Genomic DNA, 14737 nt, shown 5'->3' with positions numbered 1-14737 from the left:
ATTATTATTATTACTATTATTCTACTTTAAGTTCTGGGACACGTGCAGACGATGCAGGCTGGTTACATAGGTATGCATATATCATGGTGGTTTGCTGCACCCATCAACCCATCATCTAGGTTTCAAACCCTACATGCACATGCATTTAGGTATTTTTCCTAATGCTATCCCTCCCCTTGTGTCCCACCCACTCACAGGCCTGTGTTTGATGTTCTCCTCCCTGTGTCCATGTGTTCTCATAGTTCACCTCCCACTTCAGAGGGAGAACATGGAGTATTTGGTTTTCTGGTCTTGTGTTAGTTTGCTCAGTGTGATGGTTTCCAGCCTCATCCACGACCCCACTAAGGACACAAACTCATCTTTTTTGTGGCTGCATAGTATTCCATGGTGTATATCTGCCATATTTTTTTTATCCAGTCTATCACTGATGGGCATTTGGGTTGGTTCCAAGTCTTTGTTGTTGTGAACACTGCCACCATACGTGTCTTCAGAGTAGAATGATTTATAATCCTTTGGGTATACACCCAATAATGGAATTGCTGGGTCACATGGTATTTCGAGTTCTAGATCCCTGAAGAATTGCCACACTGTGTTCCACAATGATTGAACAAATTTACCCTCCCATCAACAGTGTAAAAGCTTTCCTATATCTCCACATCCTCTCCAGCATCTGTTGTTTCCTTATTTTATTTTATTTTAAAGAGTCTCACTCTGTTGCCAGGCCAGAGTGCAATGGCACAATCATGGCTCACCACAACCTCCACCTCCTGGGTTCAAGCGATTCTCCTGCCTCAGCCTCCGAAGTAGCTGGGACTATAGGCACATGCCACCACGCCAAGCTAATTTTTGTATTGTTAGTAGAGATGGGGTTTCATCATATTGGCCAGGATGCTCTTGATCTCTTGACCTCACGATTCACCAATCTCATCCTCCCAAAGTGCTGGGATTACAAGCATGAGCCACTGAACCTGACCTATTTCCTGACTTTTAACCATCGCCATTTGAACTGGCGTGAGATGTTATTTCACTGTGGTTTTGATTTGCATTTCTCTAATGACCAGTGATGATAAACTTTTTTCATTTTTTTTGGTGACATAAATGTCTTCTTTTGAGAAGTGTCTGTTCAGATTCTTTGTCCACTTTTTGATGGGGTTGCTTGGTCTTTCCATTCTAAATTTCTTTACGTTCCTTGTAGATTCTGGATTTAGACTTTGCTCAGATGGATAGATTACAAAAATTTTCTCCCATTCTCTAGCTTGCCTGTTCACTGTAATGATATTTTCTTTTGCAGTGCAGAAGCTCTTTAGTTTAATTAGATCCCATTTGTCAATTTTTGTTTTGGTTTCCATTTCTTTTGCTGTTTTAGTCATGAAGTTTTTGCCCATGCCCATGTCCTGAATGGTATTGCCTAGGTTTTCTTCTAGGGTTTTTATGATTTTTAGGCCTTATGTTTAAGTATTTAATCCATTTTGAGTTATTTTTTGTATAAGGCATAAGGAAGGGGTCCAGCTTCAGTTTTCTGCATATGGCTAGCCAGTTTTCCCAGCACCATTAATAAATAGAAAATCCTTTCCCTGTTGTTTCTTTCTGTCAGGTTTGTCAAAGATCAGATGGTTGCAGATGTGTGGTGTTATTTCTGAGGCCTCTGATCTGTTCCATTGGTCTGTATATCTGTTTTGGTATCAGTACCATGCTGTTTTTGTACTGTAGCCTTGTAGTATAGTTTGAAGTCAGACAGCATGATGCTACCAGCTTTGTTCTTTTTGCTTAGGATTGTCTTGGGTATGTGGTCTCTTTTTTGGTTCCATATGAAATTTGAAGTAGTTTTTTCTATTTCTGTGAAGAAAGTCAGTGGTAGCTTCATGGGAATAGCATTGAATCCATCAATTACTTTGAGCATTATGGTTATTTTCATGATACTGGTTCTTCCTATCCATTAGAATGGAATGTTTTCCCATTTGTTTGTGTTCTTTCTTATTTCCTTGAGCAGTGGTTTGTAGTTCTGCTTGAAGAGGCCCTTAACGTCTCTGGAAGTTGTATTGCTGGGTATTTTATTTTCTTTGTAGCAGCTGTGAAAGAGAGTTCACACATGATTTGGCTCTCTGTTTGTCTATTATTGGTATACAGGAATGCTTGTGATTTTTGCACATTAATTTGGTATCCTGAGACTTTGCCAAAGTCGCTTATGAGCTTAAGCAGTTTTTGGACTGAGACATTGGAGTTTTTTAAATATACAATATGTCATCTGCAAACAAAGACAATTTGACCTTCTGTCCTCCTATTTGAATACCTTTATTTCTTTATTTTGCCTGATTTCCCTGGCCAGAACTTCCAATACTATGTTGAATAGGAGTGGTGAAAGAGGACAATCTTGTCTTTGAGGGAATGCTTCCAGCGCTATCCTATTCCGTATGATATTGGCTATGGCTTTGTCATAAACAGCGCTTATTATTTTGAAATATATTCCCTCAATACCTACTTTTTTTTAGTGTTTTTAGCATGAAGGAGTGTTGAATTTGATGAAAAGCCTTTTCGGCATCTATTGAGATAATCATCTCATTTTTGTCATTGTTATTGGTCTATTCAGGGATTCAACTTCTTCCTGGTTTAGTCTTGGGAGAATTTATTTGTCCAGGAATTTATCCAATTCTTCTAGGTTTTCTAGTTTATTCACGTAGAGGTATTTATAGTATTCTCTGATGGTAGTTCATATTTCTGTGGGAACAGTGGTGATATCCCCTTATCCTATTTTATTGTGTCTATATGATTCTTCTTTTTTTTCTTGTTTATTAGTCTATCTAGCAGTCTATCTATTTGGTTAATCTTTTTAAGAAAACAGCTCCTGGATTCACTGATTTTTTGAAGGGTGTTTTTGGGTGTCTATCTCCTTCAGTTCTGTTCTTATCTTAGTTATTTCTTATCTTCTACTTTCTTTTGAATTTGTTTCCTCTTATTTCTCAAGTTCTTTAAAATGTGATATGAGGGTGTCAATTTTAAATCTTTCCCTCTTTCTTATGTGGGCATTTAGTGCTATAAATTTCCCTCTAAACATTGCTTTAGTTGTGTTCCAGAGATTCTGGTACATTGTGTCTTTGTTCTCATTGGTTTTAAAGACTTATTTATTTCTGCCTTAATTTCATTATTTACCCCATAGTCATTCAGGAGAAGGTTGTTCAGTTTCCATGTAATTGTGCAGTTTTGAGTGAGTTTCTTAATCCTGAGTTCTAATTTGATTCACTCTAGTGTGAGATACTGTTATGATTTCAGTTCTTTTGCATTTGCTCAGGAATGTTTTACTTCCAATTCCGTGGTTGATTCTAGAGTAAGTTTCATGTGGTGCTGAGAAGAATGAATATTCTGTTGGTTTGAGGTGGAGAGTTCTGTAGATGTCTATTAGGTCCACTTTATGCAGAGCTCAGTTCAATTCTTAAATACCCTTGCTAATTTTCTGTCCTATGGATCTGTCTGGTATTGACAGTGGAGTGTTAAATTCTCCCATTACCATTGTATACAAGTCTAAATCTCTTTGTAGGTCTCTTAAGAACTTATTTTATGAATCTGAGTGCTCCTGTATTAGGTGCATATATATTTAGTATAGTTAGTTCTTCTTGTTGAACAGATCCCTTTACCACAATGTAATGCTATTCTTTGTCTTTTTTGATCTTTGTTAGTTTAAAATCAGAGACTAGGATTGCAATCTCTGCTTTTTCTTGCTTTCCATTTTCTTGGTAAATTTTTCTCTATCCCTTTATTTTGAGGCTATGAGTGTCTTTGCACATCAGATGGGTCTCCTGAATACAGCACATGGATGGGTCTTGACTCTTTGTCCAATTTGCCAGTCTATGTATTTTAATTGGGCCATTTAGCCCAATTTACATTTAGGGTTATATTGTTATGTATGAATCTGATCCTGTCATTATGATACTAGCTGGTTATTTTGCGCACTAGTTGATTCAGTTTTCTCATAGTATCATTGGTCTTTATATTTTGGTGTGTTTTTGCGGTGGCTGTGCCGGTTTTTCCTCTCCATATTTAGTGCTACCTTCAGCATCTCTTGCAAGGCAGGCTTCGTGGTGACAAAAGTCCGCTAGTATTTGCTTGTCTATAAAGGATTTTATTTTTCCTTCATTTATGCAGCTTAGTTTGGATGGATATAAAATTCTGGGTTGAAAATTCCTTTCTTTAAGAATGTTGAATATTGGCCGCACTCTTCTAGCTTGTAGGGTTTCTGCTGAGAGATCTGCTGTTAAGTCTAATTGGCTTCCCTTTTTAGGTGACCTGACCTTTGGGTGTAAACAATGTCAGTGTTATCTTTGATTTTCTCTGTTGCTCAGGGTGGAGCTGTTAGTGGAGGCTGTCTTGAAGTTTTGCTGTGAATGAGGATGCCAGAAAGGCCTGTACTTCAGCCCAAGAGTGGCATATCCTGGCAGCAGTGTTAGTGGGCTCAGCTTGTTCAGGTGCTGATAGTGGCCAGGTGGGTGGGTGGATTCTAGGCCACTGGGAAGCACATATGGTATTGAGGTGGAAATTAGAGAAATAAAAACCAAAAGAGAAAAACAAGTTCTTGTATTAGGCTGGCTCATTCCAAAAAACAGTAACAGACGCAGCCCAGGCCCCGGCAAGGTCCTGAAAACACTAAGAAGTCAGGACTCAAAAGGAACGTGCTCTGGAGACTCTCCCAGCACTCCCCAACATAAGGAAAAGAGAAACAGAATTCCTCTTTTAGCCCTTTACCCACTGTCCATAAATATTTGGCAGGTTTTGTAAGGTCCTGTTTCTCCTTTGATGCAGCTGCAATATCACAAGTTATGCTAGATATTACGAGACCTGTCACTGTTTGACTGACTGTCTTTATTCTGCTTCTATAAGCTAGCTTATAAAAATGAAGGCCTTTGTTCTGAGCTCAGTTTTTTTGGATGCAAATCCACTGAACCAGAGTACACCTTAATAAAAATCCTCCTGTAACACCCATTTGGTCCCTCTGGTCTTCTGATTCCTGCAATAGTATAAGCAACAGCAGAAACAGTAGTAGCATAACTCTCTGACTCCCAAATAGTCCATACTTGTGTTGGCAATGGTTGTAACAGGGTGGGTGAGCCTGTCCCCAAGATTGTATATAGCACATACAGATGGCTACTCACTGTAGTGGTTGTGGCAGTTTGGCTGGGCTTGAGCCCCAGGATCCTGGGAGGAGTTTCCAGGGGCCAGTGGTGGTTGACTGGATTAGGAAGTCCCCATTACCTGGGACAACATGGTTGGGTATTTCAAGGGCAGAATTGAGGTCAGATGGGCCTGTTCAGGTCCCTCAGTGGTTCATGCAGGTGCTGGGTGTTGTAGGGCAGCATCAAGGTTATCCCCATGTCTTTGGTGGGATGCTCCAGTTACCAGTGGACACGCTGCAGTCCTGCTCCTGGGAAGTGTAGAATTTCTTCCAATGGCAGCAGCCATATGCTGGCAATTGGAGATTATACACATTGTTTGTGTTTGGCTCCATCAGTAACATCCACAGTACTGGCAGACTGAGGAGGAATTTGTCCTCAGGGCACTTGTAAATGTGTGGCAACTTCATTTCAGGGGCAGTGGGAGCAGTGGTGCCATTGCTAGTAACTGGGAAGAGCAGAGGGCATGAGTCAGGGGCAAGGTCATTACCAACGGCTTGTTCTTCAGCTCTGGAGGCAGCAGCCAACTGAGGTTATGTCTGTGAGTGGCAGATGTCCAGGAAGCTCCAGGGATGTGGAGATGCTTGAGCTTTTGGGCCCAGAAGCAGGGTGCAGTCTTGCTGTGCTTATGACTCATGGGTGTGTGGGACCTAGTGTAAGCTCCCTCTCTGAACCAAGGCCATGGTGTGGTTTCCAGGAGCCTATGTTAGTCTTAAGGACTATGGGGATTGATGGCTTCTCCCATAGCTAGAATTGTAAAAGTCCATAGTGAGAATATGGAACACTGGCAGTCTTTAATTTACCCTTTCCCTGAATTGAGGTGCCTCTCCAGGATCCCAGTCAATCCCAGCCAAGCAGGCTGCCTCATTTCCCTCTCCTTCTTTGCATATTGCCCAACACTTCTGTGTTGAATTTCAGTGTTCTCTCTTAGGTGATCTATTTGAAATGATTATTTACTATTTTGGTTTTTGTCATGGAGGTGAGTAGCAGTTTCCCCTGATCAGCCATTTTAAAACTCCCTCCCCTCTTTCTATTGTTTTGAGGCAGAATATTTCTCAGGTTATTTAAGCATTTCTTATTACAGAAAGTGGTAAAATTCTTTTAACACTCTTTGTTAGTGTGGGAAAAAATATAAAGGGCATGAATCAGGGGCCAGGTCACTGCCAATGACTTGCGCTTCAGCCTTGGAATCAGGGCTGTGTCTGTGGATAGTGGATGTCAATGAGGATCCAGGGATGAGGTGATGTTGGGATTTTTGGCCCCCAGGCAGGGTGCAGTCTGGTCAGGGGTGGGCTCTCAACATGGTACCTTGCTATGCTTAAGACGTATGGGTGTGTTGGACTCAATGTCTGTAAAAAATACTACAAACATTATTATATATTTCATATGCAGAAAAGTCTAAAGGTTAATTTGTAATCATTTATTTGAAATTGATTATATTGAGATGTTCTGGTTCAGGTTCAAAGTTTTCCATTAGTTCACCAAATGACCCTACGTGGGTCTGTTTGTTCATATGTACACGACCATGATTTTCAAATTGTTCTCTAACAAGATAATGCTGTTTTAAATTAGTTGTTTTGTGGACTGCTTCCTATGTCCTTTATACAAAACAGATTTAGAACTGCTCTATACTGAACTTCGTTGACACTATACCCTCTCCTCACTTCCAGGATCTCTGAAGTTTGGTGGAGCTCAGAACACCAAAGAATACTGTTAGCCAATTGTAAGACTTCATTTCTAAGTTTTAATTTCTAAGATTATTGAAGTTTTCCAGAGTCAATAATATCTCTTGGTCTTTTTCAATTGTATAATTTTTTCTACCATTCATTAGAAGATTTAGGATTGGAAATAGGCTTGAGGACCAATATTAATATTAAAAGAGTATTCTCAATAATTGCCAATCAGGTAAGTTTACTTTGATCCTCTTCTGTGGAGAGATCTGGATCTATATAAGGGAAAGCATTTTATTATAGAGAGAGAATGTAAATATTTGGACATTTGTTCTCAACTTATACATAAGATAGGAATTGTAGAGTCATCTGATAATAATGCTATTCATGATTTTTTTAAAAAGGAGCGGCCTCATTTAGTGCATTTAATTTATAGATTATTGAACTGCCTATTATTGGATATTTACATAGAACAAACAAGCTTTACTATACAAGTAGCAAATAGAGTGGTTACCTCAACTCAGGTTTGTGAATGATTTTTATTATTAATTGGATTGCAAGGTAATGGAACAAATTAAAATTGTTCTATGCTCTCAATTTTTGGCAAAGATAGGATTGCAAGATTAAAGATTTTTGAGATAATAATACTAAAGGCTCATGTAAGGAATACTTTTAGTAATCCAAATACATTGGCTTTTTTACTTATTGTTCTGAAGCTGACAATAGCATTAATAGACCAGCATGTTGTTCTCAACTCTTTTAAATCCATATTAGGAGTTAAACAAATGGCTGGGTGCAGTGGTTTATGTCTGTAATCCCTGCACGTTGGGAAGCTGAGGCCGATGGATCACCTAAGATCGGGAGTTAGAGACCAACCTGGACAACATGTTGAAACCCTACTAAAAATATAAAAGTTAGCCTGACATGGTGGTATGCACCTGTAGTCCGAGTTCCCTGGGAGGCTGAGGCAGTAGAATCGCTCACAGCCAGGAGGTAGAGCTTGAAGTGAGACAAGATCATACCATGGTAGTCCACCCTGGTGACAAGAGTAAAACTCTGTCTCAAAAAAAAAAAAAAAAAAAGATTAAAACAAATGAAAAAGAAATAAGAGCTACCTTGTAAATATCTGTCAGCCAATTAGCTGGTATTTATTGAGCAGTACCAGCCCTGAGATCAATGAAAGAAACCTCTGTTTACAACAGTAGCAAGGCGAGGTCTCAGTGGCTCATGCCTGTAATCCCAACACATTGCGAGGCTGAAGCAGGAGAATCACTTGAGTCCAGGAGTTGGAGACCAGCCTCAGAAACACAGGGAGACCTCCTCTCTACAAAAAAATAAAATTATCCAAGTTTAGTGGTGTGTACTTGCAGTCCCAGTTACCTTGGAGGCTAAGGTAAGAGGAACACTTGAGCCGGGGAGTTTGAGACTGCAGTTAGCCATGATCTCAAAATATAAATAAATAATTTTTTAAATTAAAAAAACAAATAAAAGAGCAGCAACAACTAGCACACTACTGTTGTTTTTATTATTTGCCTGAAACTGGCTGGAAGGTAGTAAAATGAAAGTTCAGAGCCCGTAAGAGTCATTTTAAACTTTGATTTTTTTGGTGCACCATTCTATGTTCTACATGGTCTTGTGTACGTTTCCAAGCTTATGGTTGCTTTTGTTTGTTCTTCAGAGATAGGGTCTTGCTCTGTTGCCCAGATTCACATAATCACAGCTAAATGCAGCCTCTACCTTTTGATCTGAAGTGAATGTGAATCTCCCCATGTCAGCCTCTCAGGTAGCTGGGACTACAGGTGTGTGCCACCAAGCTTGGTTAATTTTTTATTTTTTGTAGAGGCAGGGTCTTGCTATGTTGCCTAGGCTGGTTTCAGTCTGCTAGGCTCAAGTAATCCCAAGTGATCTGCTTGCCTTGGCCACTGTGCCTGGCCATCTTTTTTTTTTTTTAAAGAGACAATGCCATCACCATTTACTACAGCCTCAACCTCCTGGGCCGAAGGGGTTGTCCTGCCTCAGCCTTCCCGCTAGCTGGGACTACAGGTAAGGACCACCATGACTGGCTAATTTTTAAACTATTTATAGAAATAAGATTCCTATACATTGCCCAGACTTGTCTTGAACTCCTGGGATCAAGCAGTCCTCCCATCTCTGCTTCCTAAAGTGTGAGATTACAGGTGAGTACCACTATGCCCAGCCCCAATTAGATAATCTTTATGACTCCAGTATATGAGAAGAGCTACTAAAAATTAGGTGTAAAAATAAACTGTCTTGAAACTATTTGGGTAAATAATAACATGGATCTATGAGAAAGTCTAGATAAATCATGATTTTGCTAGGTGACCTTTGACTTTTTAAGATTGAGATTTGTATAAAATACAACCTAACATTAAAAATAAGCTATATGGGAGACGACTAGCAAGATGGCCGAATAGGAACAACTCCTGTCTACATCTCACAGCAAGAGCAATGGAGAAACAGGTGATTTCTGCATTTCCCACTGAGGTACCCTGTTCATCTCACTGGGACTGATTAGACAGTGGGTGCAACCAATGGAGGGAGAGCACAAGCAGGGTGGGGAGTCACCTGACCCTGGAAGTGCAAGAAGCCAGGGAACTCCTTCCTCTCGACCCCCACGCAATAGCAGTGGAGTCTTGAACACCCCACTGTCAATATTGGACAGATCGATGAGACAGAAAATTAATAAGGATATTCAGGACTTGAACTCAGCTCTGGTCCAAGTGGACCCCATAGACATCTACAGAACTCTTCACCCCAAATCAACGAATATACATTCTTCTCAGCACCACACAGCACTTATTCTAAAATTGACCACTTAAATAGAAGTAAAACACTCCTCAGCAAATGCAAAAGAATGAAAATAATAACAAACGGTCTCTCAGACCACACTGCAATCAAATTAGAACTCAGGATTAAGAAACTCACTCAAAACTGCACAATGACATGGAAACTGAACAACCTGCTCCTGAATGACTACTGGGTAAATAATGAAATTAAGGTAGAAATAAATAAGTTCTTTAAAACCTATGAGAACAAAGATGCAATGTACCAGAATCTCTGGGACACAGCTAAAGCAATATTAAGAGAGAAATCGTAGCACTAACTGCCCATATCAGAAAGTGGGAAAGATCTAAAATTGACACCCTAACTAACATCACAACTTAAAAGAACTAGAGAAACAAGAGCAAACAAATTCAAAAGCAAGCAAAAGACAAGAAATAACTAAGATCAGAGCAGAAATGAAGGAGATAGACACGTGTAAAACCATTCAAAAAAAAAAAATTCAATGAACCCATAAGTGATGTTTTGAAAAGATAAACAAAATAGACAGACTGTTAGCCAGACTAATAAAGAAGAAATGAGAGAAGAATCAAAGAGGCACAATGAAAAATGATAAAGGGGATAATACCACTGATCCAACAGAAATGCAGATTACCATCAGAGAATACTGTATACACCTCTAGCATAAATGAACTAGAAAATCTAGAAGAATTGGATAAATTCCTGAACAAATAAACCCTCCCAACATTAAACTAGGAAGAAGTCGAATCCCTGAACAGACCAATCACAAGTTCTAAAATTGAGGCAGTAATTAATAGCCTACTAACCAAAAAAAGCACAGGACCAGATGGATTCACAGCCCAATTCTACCAGTACTCCCAAGAGGAGTTGGTACCATTCCTTCTAAAATGATTCCAAACAACAAAAACAGAAGGACTCTCTAACTCATTTTGTGAGGCAAGCATCATCCTGATACCAAAACCTGGCACAGGCACAAGAAAGAAAGAAAATTTCAGGTAAACATCCCTGATGAACATCGATGTGAAAATCCTCAATAAAATACTGGCAAACTGAATCCATCAAAAAGCTTTTCCACCACGATCAAGTTAGCTTCATTCCTAGGATGTATGACTGACTCAACATACGCAAATCAACAAAAGTAATCCATCATATAAATAGAACCAGTGACAAAAACCACATGATAATCTCAATAGATGCCGAAAAGGCTTTTCATCAAATTCAACACTCCTTCATGCTAAAAACACTAAAAAAAAGTAGGTATTGAGGGAATATATTTCAAAATAATAAGCGCTGTTTATGACAAAGCCATAGCCAATATCATACGGAATAGGATAGCGCTGGAAGCATTCCCTCAAAGACAAGATTGTCCTCTTTCACCACTCCTATTCAACATAGTATTGGAAGTTCTGGCCAGGGAAATCAGGCAAAATAAAGAAATAAAGGTATTCAAATAGGAGGACAGAAGGTCAAATTGTCTTTGTTTGCAGATGACATATTGTATATTTAAAAAACTCCAATGTCTCAGTCCAAAAACTGCTTAAGCTCATAAGCGACTTTGGCAAAGTCTCAGGATACCAAATTAATGTGCAAAAATCACAAGCATTCCTGTATACCAATAATAGACAAACAGAGAGCCAAATCATGTGTGAACTCTCTTTCACAGCTGCTACAAAGAAAATAAAATACCCAGCAATACAACTTCCAGAGACGTTAAGGGCCTCTTCAAGCAGAACTACAAACCACTGCTCAAGGAAATAAGAAAGAACACAAACAAATGGGAAAACATTCCATTCTAATGGATAGGAAGAACCAGTATCATGAAAATAACCATAATGCTCAAAGTAATTGATGGATTCAATGCTATTCCCATGAAGCTACCACTGACTTTCTTCACAGAAATAGAAAAAACTACTTCAAATTTCATATGGAACCAAAAAAGAGACCACATACCCAAGACAATCCTAAGCAAAAAGAACAAAGCTGGTAGCATCATGCTGTCTGACTTCAAACTATACTACAAGGCTACAGTACAAAAACAGCATGGTACTGATACCAAAACAGATATACAGACCAATGGAACAGATCAGAGGCCTCAGAAATAACACCACACATCTGCAACCATCTGATCTTTGACAAACCTGACAGAAAGAAACAACAGGGAAAGGATTTTCTATTTATTAATGGTGCTGGGAAAACTGGCTAGCCATATGCAGAAAACTGAAGCTGGACCCCTTCCTTATGCCTTATACAAAAAATAACTCAAAATGGATTAAATACTTAAACATAAGGCCTAAAAATCATAAAAACCCTAGAAGAAAACCTAGGCAATACCATTCAGGACATGGGCATGGGCAAAAACTTCATGACTAAAAGCAATGGCAATAAAAGGCAAAATTGACAAATGGGATCTAATTAAACTAAAAAGTTTCTGTACTATAAAAGAAACTATCATCAGACTGGACAGGCAACCTACAGAATGGGAGAAAAATATTGTAATCTATCCATCTGACAAAGGGCTAATATCCAGAATCTTGAGGAACTTCAACAAATTGATAAGAAAAAAACAAACAGCCCCATAAAAAAAAAAATGGGTGAAAGATATGAACAGACACTTCTCGAAAGAAGACATTTTTGTGGGCAATAAACATATGAAAAAAATCTCAACTTCAGTGTTCATTAGAGAAATGGAAATCAAAACCACAATGAGATGCCATCTCATGCTAGTTATAATGGTGATCATTAAAAAGTCAGGAAACAACAGATGCTTGCAAGTAAGTGGAGAAACAAGAATGCTTTTATGCTGTTGGTGGAAGTGTAAATTATTTCAACCATTGTGGAAGACAGTGTAGCAATTCCTCAGGGATCTAGACCTAAAAGTACCATCTGACCCAGCAATCCCATTACTGGGTATATACCCAAAGGATTATAAATTATTCTACTATAAAGACACATATACATGTATGTGTACTGCAGCACCATTTACAATAGCAAAGACTTGGAACCAACCCAAATGCCCATCCATGATAGACTGGATAAAGAAAATCTGGCATATATACAACATGGAATATTATGTAGCCATGAAAAAAGAATGAGTTCAGGTCCTTTGCAGGGACATAAACGTAGCTAGAAGCCATGATTCTCAGCAAACTAACACAGGAACAGAAAACCAAACACCTCATATTCTTATTCATAATTGGGAACTGAACAATGAGAACACACAGACACAGGGAGGGGAACATCACACACCCGGGCCTATCAGGGGTGGTGCTCAAGGGAAAGGAGAACACTAGAACAAATACCAAATTTATGAGGGGCTTAAAAACTAGATGACAGGGTGATTGGTGCAGCAAACTACTATGGCACATGTACACCTAGGTAACAAACCTGCACGTTCTGCGCATGTATCCCAGAACTTAAAGTATAATAAATAAATAAACTTAAAAATAAGCTACATGCATTCCCATACATCAGGTTAAATAGTTATATCCTCTAATTTTCCAAAAATTAATGCTTATTTTTGGTATTTCTTCTTTTGCTATACCACTCTACCTTCCATGTGTTGTTATACTATGTTTTTTTTGAAAAAATAATATAAAGTCATTAGCGTCTTGAGGGAATAACCTAAATCTGGATGCTTTACACCCATTTCACATACATGTGACAAAGTACAAACTAGAAAGGATATAAATAATAAGTCTTTTATCAGTATATACATTTTGTTATATTTTGTAGTTACATTTTACAAACTAGGTAAGATCCATAAAATTACAAAGAATGTAAGGCCTTAAGGTTATACCCTGTCTGATTTATAATTGGCCAAATGTATATGAAGGTATGAGGATGGAGGTAGCTATTTACATTAGAAATATAATGTTGGGTTAGAGATTAGCTAACTTTTCCAAGGATACAGCCTGTACAGAGCCAGAATTCAAATTCTTTCTTTACTTCAATTTCTGTCCTACCTGTATGTGCTTTATCACTTTATAATAATTACCTGCCTCAAGTGAGACAGGTAGGCCTTATTCCTGGAAGACGCCATATTCTACATTATTTGAATGTGCTTCTACAAATGTATGCATATTATCAAAAAGTTCTTGGAGCGATGACCACCACTATGATAATAAATATACTTAATAATATACTTATGACAATTAATATATAATATTTTCAACAGTACAGCTATTGAAAATATTCTCAGCTGTGTAGTGATTCAACTGAAATGGAATGAGGAGAGAACATGATAGACTCTAACCTATAGAATCAGAATTAGTTGTTAGTTTCAAAATAACAATGAAAATATGTGTTACTGGACAAAATCAGTTGGGATTCCCAAAACTCTCACTGGTGTTATAGTTTACTGTCAGGAAGTTCTATATTGTCCTTTCATTTAAACATCAAAGTTTAAATACATAATATCTATTTTTGGAGGAGGCAAATTTATTACTTAAAAAAAGATTCAATTTCTTCACTTATAAAGGAACATTTCTCCTAATGTCCATTAATGATTAACATTTTCCTAATACCTAATAACTGGAGGGATAAGCAGTAAAATATTTGTTATATGGAATATTATGCAATTTGTCTTTTGAAAACAGTAATCGACAGAGGCGTTTAACATATATGAGACTTTTTATAGATTCTTTACATAGAAAAATATACACAATTCCTCAATATACTTACGCCATATAATATAAGAAAGAAAAATTAATCTTGGGACCCCAAAATCACTAAGTAAGGGAAAAGTCAATCTGGGAGCTATGTCACTAAACTTGTCTCCCATTTTATTCCTAAATAAGATAGATGCAAAGATAAGAAGCTACATACGCTCCTCACAACGTGCCCACAAGGAAATTCCTTGGGGGCAAAGGACAGACACAACTCAAAGTTATCCTTCTGATGCGCACAAGAGACAATTGCATATCTGATTGCTTTCTCTGCCTTATTATTTATGTATGTAAAAATACAGAGTCACTAGCCTGACTGAATTCTGTATTCAGTAGAAGGCTGATCAAGGACTCAAAAGCATGCAATCTTTTGTCTCTTATCTACTTTTTTTTTTTTTTTTTTTTTTTTTTTTTTTTTTTT

General features: G+C 38.1%; 1 long non-coding RNA gene across 2 annotated transcripts in view; it reads right to left on the bottom strand.

Annotated features, from left to right (window-relative positions):
- LOC113222274 overlaps window positions 1-14737 on the bottom strand; it is a 58112-nt gene that overhangs the window by 41797 nt on the left and 1578 nt on the right. The gene's annotated exons all lie outside the window — the stretch shown is intronic.

The sequence above is a fragment of the Piliocolobus tephrosceles genome, chromosome Y (genome assembly GCF_002776525.5).
Source record: "Piliocolobus tephrosceles isolate RC106 chromosome Y, ASM277652v3, whole genome shotgun sequence".
Taxonomy (NCBI): domain Eukaryota; kingdom Metazoa; phylum Chordata; class Mammalia; order Primates; family Cercopithecidae; genus Piliocolobus; species Piliocolobus tephrosceles.
This window is presented reverse-complemented; position numbering and strand designations above follow the sequence as displayed.